The sequence below is a fragment of the Cyprinus carpio genome, unplaced genomic scaffold (genome assembly GCF_018340385.1).
Source record: "Cyprinus carpio isolate SPL01 unplaced genomic scaffold, ASM1834038v1 S000006725, whole genome shotgun sequence".
NCBI classification, from domain to species: domain Eukaryota; kingdom Metazoa; phylum Chordata; class Actinopteri; order Cypriniformes; family Cyprinidae; genus Cyprinus; species Cyprinus carpio.
In genome coordinates this window covers 31,526-48,131 of record NW_024879329.1, presented here as the reverse complement: position 1 = coordinate 48,131, position 16,606 = coordinate 31,526, and the positions used below count along the sequence as shown (strand labels likewise).

General features: G+C 38.4%; 1 pseudogene; it reads right to left on the bottom strand.

Annotated features, from left to right (window-relative positions):
- The window catches only part of LOC122144560, a 45,898-nt pseudogene extending 30,066 nt beyond the window's left edge, over positions 1–15,832 (bottom strand).
- Between the last annotated feature and the right edge of the window lie 774 nt (positions 15,833–16,606).

Here is a 16,606-nt window from a genome sequence, read left to right as displayed (position 1 = left end):
TGACACAAATCTCAGTTCTTAATCATCCCTATGCTTTTCTCTCGACAGCTGTGTTCTCCATTAGGCCTGGAAAGTTCTGATATGGGGGTATTTCACTAAAACAATTACCAGCGTAATGGTCAGAACTATGACCATTATGCTTGTGTGGCTTGCGAGGAATGGATTTGTGTGTGTGGTTGGTTAATGTGTATGGCTCAGCCTCAGAATCAGAAATCAGAATCAGAAAGAGCTGTTAAAACCCGTGTCCTAGACCGCATGCATGCAAGTTTCCAGGGTCGGTAATTTGAAGTGACAAAATTCAGCCAGCAGATACTAATGCTTTATTAAATCAAAAGAAGAAAATAAGACCGCCCTAGGTATTGTGCATTAAAAAAAAAAAAAAATCTTGGGAGGGGGTAGGGGTGGAATTTCAGATGATTATTTACATGCGGATGATAGGGGTATCAAGGCCGTAATACACAGGTGAGAAGGACGACATATGATTGTTTTGACTGATGCGGGGCTGGATAGCAACAAGACACATAGCGATTTAATAGATATTAAAGTTGCAATCTTCGCATGACCAACTAAAAGATTATAAGTAAAATAGTACTTTACTCAGCAACTTTGACACGCACACCCAAACAGAAAAAAAATTTTTCATCAAAAGCGTATTACGCTGTACCCAAGGATGGATTTATTTGATCAAAAACATACCTGTGAAATCTTATTTACAATAAAAAAAGTGGCATTTCTATATCAATATTTTTAAGATGTAAGATATGTCATGTAATAAACAGGAATTTCCTATTGTTAAACTATATTAATAGTTCCTTTAAATTTGTAAATAAGCTTTCACACTTAGTACAGTTTTTCCTGCCGTACATTTTTGTGATCCAAATAAATGCAGACATGGGGGTTGAGAGAATTTGTTCAAAAACCATAACAAAAATCTTATTATTACTAAAACTTTTTGCACTTTGCGGGATCGTTAGTGTCCGATATTGCATAAAATACGTATATAGCATCCAAAACTCAGCGAAACCTCTTAATGATATAGCATTCAGGAGGTTTGTTGATATTTTATGCCGTAACACGTAACAACACAGTAAAAAGCTTGTTTGAAGTTGTGGGACTTCTTGTGCCTAAGTGCTTTTTCCTTGACGTTACGGGTTCCATATCCTAAGCAGAGCCAATATTAATTCAAAACTATGTAGCGAGAGGCCCTGGTTTAATTCCCTTCATATTTGATCAATTTAAGTGCCCATACTGTCATGGCCGGCGGACGAAAAAAGCTGCTGTTGACTGAAGCAGATCAAAAGTATCAACTGTGAGTGGAAGGCTTTGCTGTCCATTAGGCCCACAGCCAAAGTTCAGGGTCCTGTATACATTATCCTACGGGCAGGGCAAGCTGTCATCACACCCCAGCCCCGAGCCAGCACACTTCATTTACTACAGCCACATGACGTGCCCTTCTAATCTCCACAGTGCAAAAGCCATAGCTAATGCCCACAGCTGTCAGTAGCGAGGTTCAATGCAGAGAGCAGATTCGAACCCTCTTTCTCTGGTGGTTAAACGGAGGACTTGTTGCGGCTGTAGGAAGCAGGTTGGGTAGGTTAGGGAGGGGGGTCGGCGCCCCGCATGCGTAAAAACAAGTTTCGGATGGTGCCGTGAACGCATGTGAAGTCATAAAGCCAGGATTCAAACAGAAGGTTCATTAAAAATACAAGCCCTAATACACAGCCGTCTCTTATGGGCTACCTATTACCATATTTAATGCATTGCGAACGAGGAGACCAGGGCTAAATTAAACATACCAGTTAGCGGCTTGGGAGAGAGAAGAGAGAGAGGAAAGGCTGGTCGGTAGGAAGGTGGGCTAAGGTTGGGCGAGTTTAAGTGCGTTGCTTCGCCGTGCGTCTAAAATCCTCTCCGAGAAGTTTTCTGTAACGATCAATTGGAGCGCGTTCTGCACTTCTCTTCCTGCTAGGCCTATATTAAAAGCCAGCACCCCAATTTACAGTCTAATCCCTGTTTTTTTAAGGTAAACAACAATACTTGATCTTCTCCTCCCTTCTGCCCAGGCTTTGCACAGTCGACGATTGCGCTGTGTTGTTCTTTTTTTTGTTGTGTGCCCCTGCACACAACAGAAACACATTTGATAAGCAAATAACAGCCCCAGCTGGTGTTTGTGTGAACCTGCTGCTTTTACATGTTGAGAGCAAGAGAAAGAGAGAGCGGAGGGAGACGAAACAAGAAGAGGAAAGAAGATACAGAGACAGAAAAAGAAAGTTGTTTTGCGTACCGCACTAAAACAGAGAGCCAACTGGAATCAGAGGCAGGAACCATTCTGTTTGCATACGGCGAACAGTGCTGTGTTTTCATTGGGTGCAGCGATATGTAAACATAACTGAATTGCATAAATGCAGTTGGCATTCTAAATTTGTGCATCTGCCTCACAAAGCGTGCGGTCTGCCAGGTCTGACTCACTTCTGTTCCTTGTTGCTTTGCTTTTCCCTCTTTTCTGCTTCTTTTCATCAGTGTTGTAGGTTTGTGCACAACAAAGTCGAAATGAAGAATAGTTAATCACTGAGAATTCTTGTGGAGAAGGAGAGGGGCTCTTTGAAACGGTGGGCAGCACAGAGCTTTTTCGATCTCTGATGAGCGCTGGATGAGAAGAATTTCCTGGCCCCTGAGCACAAAAGCTCATTAGCTTCTGTTCAATAGTAAGATTAACTATTAGATTGGAAATTGTTTGTACAACTGGATTAGAGATAAAAAAAGACACATGCTTGTATGTGCTCACACATACAGTCAAACATATACAGAACAAAATACTTTTGTGCATAATTTTTTTTTTTTTTTAATGTTATTTCACATATAGTAATGTTTTCAGTAATTTTTAAACATGCTGCTATGTGGTTGCAAGGCTGCCCAGGTGTAAAAAAAAAAAAAAAAAAAAGCCCACCCACAAGTCTCTCTGATATTCTGGTCTCTAGATATAGCTCCTTGAGTGGAAGCCTATGAGAATTGTTATTAGAAACACACAGCATGTTTCCATATGGTACCATGATGGTTATTCTTCAATATTAGACATTTTTGTAATTTATCAGTATCAGTTAATATTGGATATATATTAGTATTAGATATTTAATAGATGTTAAGAGTACCTTTGCCATCATAAAACAGTTAGTCTTAGGGAAAAAATAAATAATTTAAAACAGTTAAATATAATCTTTAGCAAATGTCAAAATGAATATTAATTTATCAAACTGAATATTGCCATATTTTATGCCTATTTTCACTCCTAGCATTTAACTGGTTTTAGGGTGTGTTTAATCTATATAGAGAAATAGTAAAGAGTATCAGCCCTTACTGGCCATAACATGAAAATAATTCACAGAAATTTAGCTTTGCACACTTTTTTTTGCTGATCAGTGCATCCCTAATTTTTAGACAGCTTTATACAGGTCCTTCTCAAAAATTTAGCATATTGTGATAAAAGTTCATTATTTTTCCATAATGTAATGATAAAAATTAAACTTTCATATATTTTAAATTCATTGCACACCAACTGAAATATTTCAGGTCTTTTATTGTTTTAATACTGATGATTTTGGCATACAGCTCATGAAAACCCAAAATTCCTATCTCAAAAAATTTGCATATTTCATCCGACCAATAAAAGAAAAGTGTTTTTAATACAAAAAAAGTCAACCTTCAAATAATTTTGTTCAGTTATGCACTCAATACTTGGTCGGGAATCCTTTTGCAGAAATGACTGCTTCAATGCGGCATGGCATGGAGGCAACAGCCTGTGGCACTGCTGAGGTGTTATGGAGGCCCAGGATGCTTCGATAGCGGCCTTAAGCTCATCCAGAGTGTTGGGTCTTGCGTCTCTTAACTTTCTCTCACAATATCCCACAGATTCTATATGGGGTTCAGGTCAGGAGAGTTGGCAGGCCAATTGAGCACAGTAATAACCACGGTCAGTAAACCATTTACCAGTGGTTTTGGCACTGTGAGCAGGTGCCAGGTCGTGCTGAAAAACAAAATCTTCATCTCCATAAAGCTTTTCAGCAGATGGAAGCATGAAGTGCTCCAAAATCTTCTGATAGCTAGCTGCATTGACCCTGCCCTTGATAAAACACAGTGGTACCAACACCAGCAGCTGACATGGCACCCCAGACCATCACTGACTGTGGGTATTTGACACTGGACTTCAGGCATTTTGGGCATTTCCTTCTCCCCAGTCTTCCTCCAGACTCCGGCACCTTGATTTCCCGAATGACATGCAAAATTTGCTTTCATCCGAAAAAAAAAAAGTACTTTGTACCACTGAGCAACAGTCCAGTGCTGCTTCTCTGTAGCCCAGGTCAGGCGCTTCTGCCGCTGTTTCTGGTTCAAAAGCACACGCCTGTGCACGGTGGCTCTGGATGTTTCTACTCCAGACTCAGTCCACTGCTTCCGCAGGTCCCCCAAGGTCTGGAATCGGTCCTTCTCCACAATCTTCCTCAGGGTCCGGTCACCTCTTCTCGTTGTGCAGCGTTTTTTGCCACACTTTTTCCTTCCCACAGACTTCCCACTGAGGTGCCTTGATACAGCACTCTGGGAACAGCCTATTCGTTCAGGAAATTTCTTTCTGTGTCTTACCCTCTCGCTTGAGGGTGTCAATGATGGCCTTCTGGACAGCAGTCAGGTCGGCAGTCTACCCCATGATTGCGGTTTTTGAGTAATGAACCAGGCTGGGGAGTTTTTAAAAGCCTCAGGAATCTTTTGCAGGTGTTTAGAGTTAATTAGTTGATTCAGATGATTAGGTTAATAGCTCGTTTAGAGAACCTTTTCATGATATGCTAATTTTTTGAGATAGGAATTTTGGGTTTCATGAGATGTATGCCAAAATCATCAGTATTAAAACAATAAAGACCTGAAATATTTCAGTTGGTGTGCAATGAATTCTAAAATATATGAAAGTTTAATTTTATCATTACATTATGGAAAATAATGAACTTTTATCACAATATGCTAACTCTTTGAAAAAATACATGTATAACCTAGTTGCAAGCAGCACACTTCTCTTTGACAAAATTGAGGTATCATTTAAGTCTGTAGAAAAAAATGTAATGGGTTGAGTTACTAAAATATAAAGTGAAAGTTCACCCAAAAATGTAAATTCTGTCTAAGCCTATATTAAATCTGTTCATCATATAAAGCAATCTTATCTCTTCACAAGACTTGAATTAAACTGCTCAGTTCAACTTTTTGACCTTTTTTAGGATCTTCTAAATTTTGGTTACCAGCACTTTTTAATGGAAGGACAGAAACCTCTCACGTTTCATTAAAAATATCTTATTTTGTGTTTTGAAGGTTAACCAGAGTCTTATGGATTTGGTTGATCATGACAGATTTGGCTAACTATCCTTTTAATAATGAGGTTTAGAGGTTTGTTCAAATCCCAAATGCTAGTTATGAGCAATACTAATAGTAATGCCTGCCTTAGCAAGCACCACTAATTAGGGCTTATGAATATTTATTCAGACAACTAATGCACTCAAACCTCTTTCTGAAACGCAACACGACATCTCATGTTTTTTTAAGCCTCTAAAAACAACCTTCAATTACAGTGATAAGATTGCAGATGGGGCCAGCACACAGAGATAAACAGGTCCCATTCTATTAACGCTTGTGTTTTTAGAGGAGGAGGAGGTCAGGCATGCCTCTTTTTCAGAGCTGTCTTTCTCTATCAGACATGATTATCTGAAGAACATGGAGGGGGTCGTAGCCCCCCACCGCCGGCCACAGCGGATATCTCACCTCTATTGCTGGGTCACAGTCTCCGACCTGTGGTTATAGAGCCCACAATGTCAGCAAAGACACAAAATGGAGGGTTGATGGTCTGACTAGTTTGACAGAGCTAGTCGGGAGGAAGAGAGATTGGATAGGAGAGGAAGACGGGGGGCAGAAAAGCTTCTCTGCCTGGGAGCCACTGAGCTGGCTTTGATTACAATCCATTTACCACCCAGAAAGCGCTGCCATAATGAATTATTTCATAATTACAGGACTGAGTTGAAGAGACACTCGCCCCCGCAGAGCAAGCAGCAACAGCACCTGCCTCAAGAGCGGGACTGCTGGGGGAAAAACACGGACAGGGAGAAAGAAAGTAAGACGGACACAGAGACAAATCAAGAAACAGACACTCACCCTGCAGTAAAGATGTGCCAGTAGGGGTGGTTTCAGGGACGTTGTCTCGACTGTAAATGGAGTGCATAAATTCTGGTGTGCAATCATTCTCATCTGTGATGTGAACCACCACCTGCATAAGTAAGAGAAAGAGGCAGAGAAAGGAACATTACTATGTGGACAAGTATGGAAACCTGAATGTTAAAAAAATATTCAGACATAACATTTTTTTTTTTTTTTTTACTAGTTGGTGCAGGACACTACACGTAGTTCATTTATGTAAGTGAGGATAGCAAAATAAAGTAAACTGTGACATATCATACCCAAAAATTTGTCATGCAGTGGACTACCATTAAAATTTTGGGACCAAAAATTTTTTAGACACTTTGACCTGACCATGTTTTGCTTTAGAGTTTATTATTATTATTATTATTATTATTATTGCTAATGTGACCTTTTTACACCTCAGACTGAACAAAATTAAGAATTACATTGTAATTGGTTGACCTAAATTGGTATTGTCTAATTGTGTACTTAAATTTAACAGCTGACAGCTATTCAACCTAATTCATTAAATACCTTTTTATCAAAGTTATCTGACATTAACAATATGAATTTGTTCTGACACAGTTTAACTATGGCCCCATTTACACTACATGGTTCAGGTGACCCAATTCCGATTTTTTCCTCTCATGTGGCACAGATCGGATATGACCGGTGAACGTGTAAGCAGGAAAAAACCGCATTGATTCCGATTTTCTCAGATTGGATTCAGGCCTCATTCATATGTGGTAATAAATAGGATATGAATCGGATAGGTGCAATTTGCGTGTGCCATGTAAGCAGACAAATCGGATATTCCCCAGTAAATGCGAGTCGTACGTCATTAAAAAAGTGACGTCAACTCAGATGGACACCACCAACTGAGAGCACATGACTTATTATAGGTGCAATGGAGGACGAAAGATACACACAGTGTAGCAATGCGGAGGTTTCATGTCTTTTAAGTCCTCTTTTTTCTCCGCCGTACGAGACCAATGTTTTGCTGATTTTTTTTGTTGACTTTTCAAAATATTGTGGAAAGCAAAACACTGTATAATTTTATTTGCATCTGCATCCATTGTATTTCGTGCATTTTACTTCCTTTTCCGGGTCAGAACGTCTACGTTTGGTAGTTTCAGCAGTGTATAGTGTAAATGCAAAAATCGGATACGGGTCACTTTTAAAAGATGATGTAAACGGGTCGTCAAAAAAATTGGAAATAATCAGAAAATCGGATTTGGGCATCAAGACCTGCAGTGTAAATGCAGCCTATGAGTTCCTGTCATGTTTTATTATTTATTTATTTTCTAAACTATAGTGAATAAACTGTGATAATGTAGGAAATGTTGAAGGTGTCTGAATAAATTTTGGTTTGACTGTATATTATCTGTTTGATTGTGTTAAATGTCCTCAACATACTTTAGGAGTATTTAAAAAAGGATGCTAAAAGGCATTAGAAGACAGAGAGTAAAATGAGTGTTTTAAAGTGACAAGTGAACATAGATGAGAGAGATGAGATGTGGACATATGTACCACTGTTCTGTTAAAATGTTGTGGAAGAACTTCCAATTTTTCACATGTATTTGCTGCACAGACCAACAGTTTGAATGCGGGTGAACGGTGCTTCATGCATTACTACTCTATTTCCCTGAAATTTCTTTAATGCGAACACTAAAATAGCTCTTGCCACGGAACTTCTTGTGATGCTGCATTCAAAATGCCAATCAGAAACAATACTGAGATTAAAACAGAACTTTTGCAAACCAGCTCATCAGAATGATGTTTAACGATTATTTATCACACAACCTCTGTGCACATATTCTCCAATACTGACCTGCAAGGCAAATTTTAGCTGCATATTGATTACAAACATGCCAATATTTACAACATTGCGAGAGTAAGTGAGCTACAAACAATTATTACTCATCACCTGACTGATTGGGTTGAAATTTTTCTTTCTGTTTTTATCTATTTCATTCCTAAAATTCAGTAAATGACAGACAATTTAAGAAAAAACTAAAATAAATATATGAAAACATTCTTTGGTCATCCAGTTTCCGTGGAAAGATGGCTGACCTCAATATTTGCAGCAGAAGGCAATCTGTAAAACCAGGGTCTAAAACCCCTGTATGAGCATGGACAATTTAGTTTCCTGAGTCACTTGGCTTTCTGGAGGCTTTTGGTTAAAAAAGAAGGCACAAGAGAGAGGAATATAACATTAAAAGAAGAAGCCAAAGCAGAACAGAGCAGCTGCAGCAAAAAGCCACTAAATGCAAATGGCTCAACCTCCTCACAAACACCCACACAGAAACCCCCAGTCAAACTCAGTGTGTAGACTGTAATGTGGCAGATCTCAGCTGAAGCTCCAGATGATAGCTTATGGAAGGGCTGTATCTACATTCAGGCTTCTCTCTGTGCAGCGATTTGTGAGCATTCAGACAGAATACTGGCACAGGATTTGACTTTGACCGAACAGAGGCAGAGGGAAAGCAGGGTACGTGTTCTCATAGGGAGCGTTTAGTCATGGTGTGGGGTGAGTCCCGCAGAACTGCTTATCTCAGAGGAACAGCACTGCCAAGAGGGAAAAGTTCCTTACACATAACACACACAGCACTGTAGCTGATCATACAGCTCTGAAACCCGTCAGGCCAGAGCCTTAAAACCCATGTAGCTCTGCATTACGGGTTTCTTTTTCTCTTCAGTTGTCCCTCAGGAATCTGCCCCAAAGGAGGAAACGTTCTGTGTTTGTTTCATAGCTGCTGGAAGTTGAATATGGCAGTAATGAGTCTGACGTCTGCTGCTGGAGGAGAATCACTGCTAATAACAACAACAACAGGGGTCTAAAAGAGATGAAGAGTCTTAATGTAGAACTTCATCTTTATGAAATAATTTTTCACATGCTAAATTGGACAGACGCTCATCTTCTTCTCTCATTTTTTTTTCTTTTCGTTTGTTTTTTTCTAGTCTCCTCCCCTCTTGTCTCAAATTTTCTCTTCTCTCTGCTTCTTATTTTTCTTCATCTCATTCCATCTAGTTTCTTTTCCTCTCATCTTCTTGTTTAGTCTCTTGTCTTCTCCTATTGTTGTTGACTCTCTGGTTTTGCCTTGTCTATTTTATTCTCACCTTGCCTTGTCTCTTCTTGTCTCCTCTCATCTCATTTGGTCTAATTTCTTCACGTTTCATCTCATATAATTTTGTCTCTTCTAGTCTTATATCTTATCTTCTCTTCTATACTCATTTTGTCACATTTCATATTTTCTAGTCTATTCTAGTCTCATGACTTGTCCTTTTATCTTGTCTTTCTTTGGTCTCGTCTTTTCTCCTTTGACCTTTTCTAGTCTCTTTTCCTGCTATCTCATGAACACATTTAGTCTCTTCTCATCTCATTTAAATTTTTTAGTCTCCTCTCTTCTAGTTTCGCCTGGTATCTTTTCTTCTCACCATCTCACTTGCCTTGTTTAGTCTCTTCTTGTCTCCTCTCCTCTCATCTCATTTGGACTAATTTCTTCACTCTTCATCTAATATATTTTTGTTTTCTTCTATTCCCATCTCTTATCTTTTCTTCTACTCTTATTTTGTTCCATTTCAACTTTTTTAGTCTATTGTATTGTCATCTCTTTCTCATGACCTGTCCTTTTATCTTGTCTCTTTTGGTCTCTTATTGTCTCATTTGACCTTTTCTAGCTGCTGTCTTCTGCTATCTCATCAACACATTTAGTCTCTTCTTGTCTCACCTCATTTAATTTTCTTGTCTTATCTTGTCTCCTCCCTTTCATGTCCCACCTGGTCTGTTTTCGTCTCTTATTGCCATATAATTTCTTTACTTTTCATCTCGTTTCATTTCATCTTTTCTGGTCTCTTCTGTTTTGTTTTGTTTTGTTTTGTCTCAGCTGATCTCCTCTCTTGTTGCATCTCATCTCTTTTTCTTTTCTAGTCTCCTCTCATCAGGATTGTTTGACTAATCTCTTCTTTGTTCATTTAGTCTTGTCCAGTCTAGTCTCTTCTGGCCTTGTCTCTTATCTTCTCCTCTTCTCTCTTTTTGTTTTGTCTCATCTCCGTTCTAGCCTGTCCTACTCATGAAGTCGTCTTCACAGATGGTGTAATCATTTGGCAGGGGCAGTGACTCCGACAATTATCTAAAATGTCAGAGTGTGTATGTGTCTCTGGTGCTGGCACAGACAAGTTACACATCATTGTGTCGCAGCCAAGTCCATCAAGAGGACTCAATGAATGTGGAGGAACTTCTGCCAAAACAAAGAAGATCAACACAGAACAACAAAAGTGTGAGCAACACGCACACACAAATGGATACATTTGTGCCTTTAATAACAGCAACAACAACACAATGGGTAAAATCCATCGCACATCTGTCATATTTCTTTGCCTTTGTCGCTTCACTTCATCTTACACATAAAGACAAATAAGTGGTAACAGCCACAGCTGTGGCGTGTTTGATGGCCCTCAGCGCCACACACAATCTCTCATTAGTGCTTTACTGCTGATATGTGTTTGTTTTTCTGTTTGTGCTTGCGTATGCCTTCATGCATATGTGTGTGTGTGTTATTGTGTATATCAAAGCATATGCATCTTTCACCTCAGGAAGTTCCAGATACATCATGATGTGAAGAAATGACTGACAGCCACACATACAGCATCTTAATGTCAGGCCTAAGCTGGTTTATCTCATTAAGTATGTGAGAGAAAACAATATATAAGTGGGAAACCAGAACCAACAAAACAACAAGTAAGTTATGTACTTCTGTGCTAACTGTACTTTTGGGGATAGAAATGGTCGAAGACCAAGGGAAGAAGCCGTTTAGATAGCTAGGTAAACGCGTGCTGACCTCTGCCATGTTTGCTCAAGAGCGGTCCTGTATCTGGTTCAGAAGACGCTCTGACTTGCAGGTGATGGAGATGTTGTCCACTCTCAAAGTCCACAGTACGTGTCAGGCTGAGCGCCCCACTCTCCTGGTTTAATACTGAACAGGTTGCTTGGGTTCACCAGCAACATATAAGACAGAGTCTTCCTCTGGAAAGAGATAGCCTGGACCACCGCCACCCTACAGACACACAAAGGAAATAGAATCAGTGCACAGGCCAGCATATCATTTATACACTATGTATCCTATTGGAGGATGGAAACTACAGCTATGTTCTAAAACTTTGTGAGCTACCTGCCAAGACAGTATTTAATAATATAAAAAAGCATTAAAAATGTATAATTACATAAGGACTATTTCACACAATATTTGTGTGTACTATGTGCAATATAATTTAAAATGCTGGGGTTTAGTAAGAATGTTTAATGTTTTTTAAAATAATCTCAAAACATTTATTTAATATTCTGAAATATTATTATAGTCTAAAATATTATTATTATAAAAATGTCATAATTATGATCCATTTTAAAAATGCAATTTATTCCTGTGATGGCAAAACTGAATTTTCAGCAGCCAGGCTCATCATGAACTGATTTGGAGTTCAAAAAATATTTATTATTATTATCAATTTCAAAAACAGTCATTAAACTAATGTCAAACGACATTAGACTAAAAACATTTAAACTAATGTATTTCATTTAAGAGTCTGGTTTCACAAGAGAAGTATTTGCTGATGTTGCAGACTGATGTGAAGAGTAGCCATTTATGAAATTTTCGTTTTTCAGTTAAAATGCTCCCTGAAAACCATTGGCACTTGACCCTGCAGAACATACATTTTTAGCAGCAAGAAAACTTACAAAATATTTTCAAAAGCATGGCCAGTTTTGCCAAATAAGCCACCAAAAAAAAGTGCCCATTAGTGGGCCCAAAATACAGTGACCTCTCTCAACCTCCTGCCATACAAATGCTGTCAGTGTAAACAAAGCTTTAGAATGCATCTGCTTTTGTAGGCAGCAATGGCAACTTACAAGATTTTAGAAAAAGGGCTAATGTCTCTAGTTAACAATGGCTGGGAAATAATGAATGTCTGAGATATCTTGGTTGTTCTTTGTGGCTCCCGTCCGCCTGTCATCTCCCCCTTCACACTCTTTAACTTTTATTTGTGTCTCTATTCCTCTTTTTTTAATATGTCTTCTTACCATGATTAGCGGTCCTCTCCTCCTTCACACAGATTATTATGCTCAGTTCTGTGCCAGCACCCGAAGGGGGAAGTTCGACACTGCTCTTCATGTTTATCCAGAAGTTTCTTTTAATAAATATTTGAATTTGAACATGCTTTCAAATTTCAGAGCCTGGGGACAAAATGATGCATCTGTGTTCCCCCCTCTCTGCCACAACCCCCTCTATTCACTCCGTCCCCCCTCTCTCTCAACCTCCGCCATCCCTCCGGGCGAATTGTTTCATGCAACAGATGACACATAAAGCTTGTGGAGTTGGCCATGTTCACACAATCCTTCTCTTACCCTCTATTGAGCAGCAAATTCTGAGTCTTTTTTACATGTAGACGCACACCACACAAACGCCCACTAACACACAGCTTCCTGTACTCACGCTTGGCCCCACCCCGGTGCTCTCTGGGATGTAGATCATGTAGGTGGTGTTGGTGAAAAGTCTGAGGGGGCGGGAGGAAGCCAGCCAGTAAATGACACACAGAGGTGTGTGGACCCCCTCCTGCCCTGCAAATCCACGGCCTGGACGATCAGTGTGTACTCCTTACTGGGGGTCAGGGGTCGTCCTGTGGTCTTTACTTCACCTGTTGTCGGTCCACTTCAAATGAATCTTCTCCACCTGTCACAAAAATACACACACAAATTTAACGTAAAAAAAAAAAAAAAAAAAAAACATCTAAGAGTGATATATATATATATAATATGTATATATATATATATATATATATATATATATATATATATATATATATATATATCTAGATCATATATATATATATATATATATTAGAGCACTTGTAGCACTTGTTAGTATTGTATAGTACAAACAACCTGCCTAACTTTAAAAATGATGACTTTTGTGGCATGTAACCAATTTGAAACATTGCCTAAAAACTGTGATGTGGCTCTTGTTATAATCACATATTAAAAGAGCAACTCTTTGTAAAGTTCAGCTCAAAGTGCAAGAGCATTACAAAGACAAAGTCACAAAAGCCTTGGAGTCTTTTTACAAACACATTAGGAGTGAGGGACCCTTCTGCCAGCTGTGGTTCAGTGCATCTGCGTGTGTGTGAGGAGCAATATGCTCCCCTCCGTTCCTCCTTCAGGACAATAGTAAGACAAGAGCTCATTTTAACTGCTGTTGTCCCCTTGAGCATGTCGTTATTTAGGAGCAGAGGAAGAGGAGGTGGATGAAGAACACAGCTGCTGAGGCGGAGCAGATCTCCCAGCTGTACCCGCTCCTGCTCGAATGCTCATCTGCTACAAGCAGAGGTTTCTGATCCCAGAATCAACGCTTGATTCTGTCCTTACAAGCTCTCGTCAAATAATTAAAAAAGGTTGCTGTTTAATGGTGTGGAAATGAATGATCTATTCCTCATTATGTATAACTTGCAGCTTATTCTAACTAAGAATTGCACACTATAGACAGGAAAATTTTGGGCAACCTCCAATTTACTGTTTGGTGTTTTGTTTAGGGACGGGCAAGCTCTAAGAAACAAAAACTGAAAATTCAGTACACATTTACATGCTACGAAACAAAAAGATACATTTTGATATCAATGTTATATTTGAAAACATATCTACATTCAAAACTTTGGGGCCAAGATTTTTTTTAATGTGTCTGTATCTTATGCTCAAAAAGGCTGCATTTAATTGATGTAAAATACAGTAAAAACAGTAATATTGTGAAATATTATTACAATTTAAAATAGCTGCTGTTACATTTTTAATATATAATTTATTTTTTCTCGTGATGTCAAAACTGAGTTTTCAGTCTCCAGCAGCACAAGATCCTTCAGAAATCATTCTAATATGCTGATTTTCATGTTCAAAAACATTTCTTCTTGTTTATTGATGTTGTGCTGATTACTTGTATATTTTTGTGGAAACCTGTGATACGTTTCCGTTTTTTGTTCAGGATTCTTTGATAAATATAGAAAGTTTAAAAGAACAGCATTTGTTTGAAACAGAAATCTATCATCTTATATCATGCCTTTATGTCACTTTGAAAACAATGTGATGCAATAAAATCTTTTTCCCTGCATTTATCTTGCATACTTGCTTAATGAATTATGATTTGTGTGTTTGTATCTCTTTTTACCAACTATATCTGTCTGCACTAACAAAGATGGTAGATTCGTCATGTCTAAAGGATGTTGTAAGGCCAAAACAAACAGTAGAGAGCCTGCAGCCCTTTAGCTGTGAAAATATTCATAATAAACATGGTCCTTGATTTTGTTAAGGTACAATCTTTCTTTAAATATTAAGCAAAATTCATTAAGTGCCACTGTGCAACATAGCATGGCTGGGATGCCAAACTGACCAATTAACATCCAGGACCAGAACTGTCCATTTATTTTTATTTCAGTCTTATTTCTACAGAATCATGGTCTAAAATGTATGCTTACCTCGAAACCATTATCCCTTTTGTCCTACAAGGAATAGTAATTTATTCTGTCAGCGCAAATCTAGTAAAAACTGACATGAAATGACAGACTCAACTAAAGACAGTTCAAAAACTCTGAGGAAGGCAGGTGAGCGCTATAGGCAACGGCACCGAAAGACAGAGTTTATAAACATTCAGAGTGTAAATATCACCAGAGACAGAATATTTATAGCAGAGTCTAAATCCTTATGGACCAGAGAGAAGTAATTTTGTAACATGTCACAACATATCAGATGATGAATGACTAGCCATTATGAGAGGGTATGATGTTTCTGAAGATGTCCTGGATCGGAGGTACAGATAAAACCAGTGAGGCACACCTGTCCCCAACGTACACATACACTCACACATATACGTGCAGATCAGAGTTGTATGCTTAAATCACATTTAGTCTATTTGCTTTCTGACTAATTATGACTGAATTCTAAGCCATGCCTCAGATTCATTTAACCTTTGTTGCTCTCTGTGCACTACCCCCCACATGAAATCACTTAACCATGAGTGAATAAACTATGGAAACGGCATGGATTACATTAGTCACTTAGTGTTTTTTTATGCTTTTTCTATTACAGTGTTAACCAACTGGCTCATTTTAAAAAAGACACATCATTGTTGCCATTGTTTCAAAATAAAAGGGCATGTCTATGGTATGAAAACAAAAACTAAATTTCTCTCAAAACCTGAGCTAAAATGCTCCAGCTAAAGCCCTTCCGTTTCAAGGGGTTAAAAAGTATTGATCATTAAATGTATGTCTGCATGTGAGACATCAGTTTAATTCCCTTTCCATATAAAGTGGGCCAGCATTCTGGGCGGACAGAATGATTGTATAGACAGGTTTTCCCGATGGTTCAAAGAGTCCTGGCCGTCAAACCCACCATCAACTAAAAGGGAAGTGAGCGGTTCCCACTGAGCCATCACCACTTCGGGCCACGAGCTTGTAGACCACAAAGAGCCCCCCACAGCACCAGTGTCAGGGCCCACGGCTTGCCAGGTAGGGGTAGGGGAAATCTATGGCCCACTGAAGATCTGACACACCTCCCAGTTGGGGGAGGGGTCAGAGTCAGCCGGCACAGGTACCATCATCACCTACAGAGAAAGGGGAAAACAGACAAACATGTTTTTGAGTTCATAAGAAATCACATCACATACCAAAAACAACTTATTTCACTTGATATTTTTCATAAAGTTCATTTAGTTAGCTATCAGGACAAAGAATATCAAATTAAAGATATGACGCACAAAATTAATGTTTTTTGTTATGCTTTTCATGCATAACAATACATAAATAACAACATAAGTCTACTTACCTAAAGTTCATTCAGATATTTAATTGGGGGGAAAATATATAAAAAATAAAAGAAGATGCCACAAAAATGAATGTTTTTTGTTAGGCCATTTTAATAACATTACAATACGGAAGGAAAACAACAATGTAAGTATACTTACAAAAAGTTATTCAGGTGTTTATCAGGGAAAAAAATCAAACTAAAGGACAGATTTTATGCATTACAAGGACATGAAAGTCTATTTGAGAAGAAGGTCATCCAGTTATTTTATGAAAAAAATATATAAGACTATATTATTATTTTTTTTTTATTTCTACTTTTCTTCTTTAAGGTTAATTAAATATTGTCATTAATTAAGTATTATCTTTAAATTAGAAATTATTTGAATATGGGAGGATAACGCTTGTGGTTTCAAAGGTAACTGAGACTAATTAAGAACTTGGGCTGGAACTATGGAATAGCAACAAACTTAAACCCCCTCAGAACCCCTTAGCACCAAACAGCAAAGATAAAAATTAAAAATGCATACTAATAATAATACAATAGGCCCCTAATGAGAGAAATCCA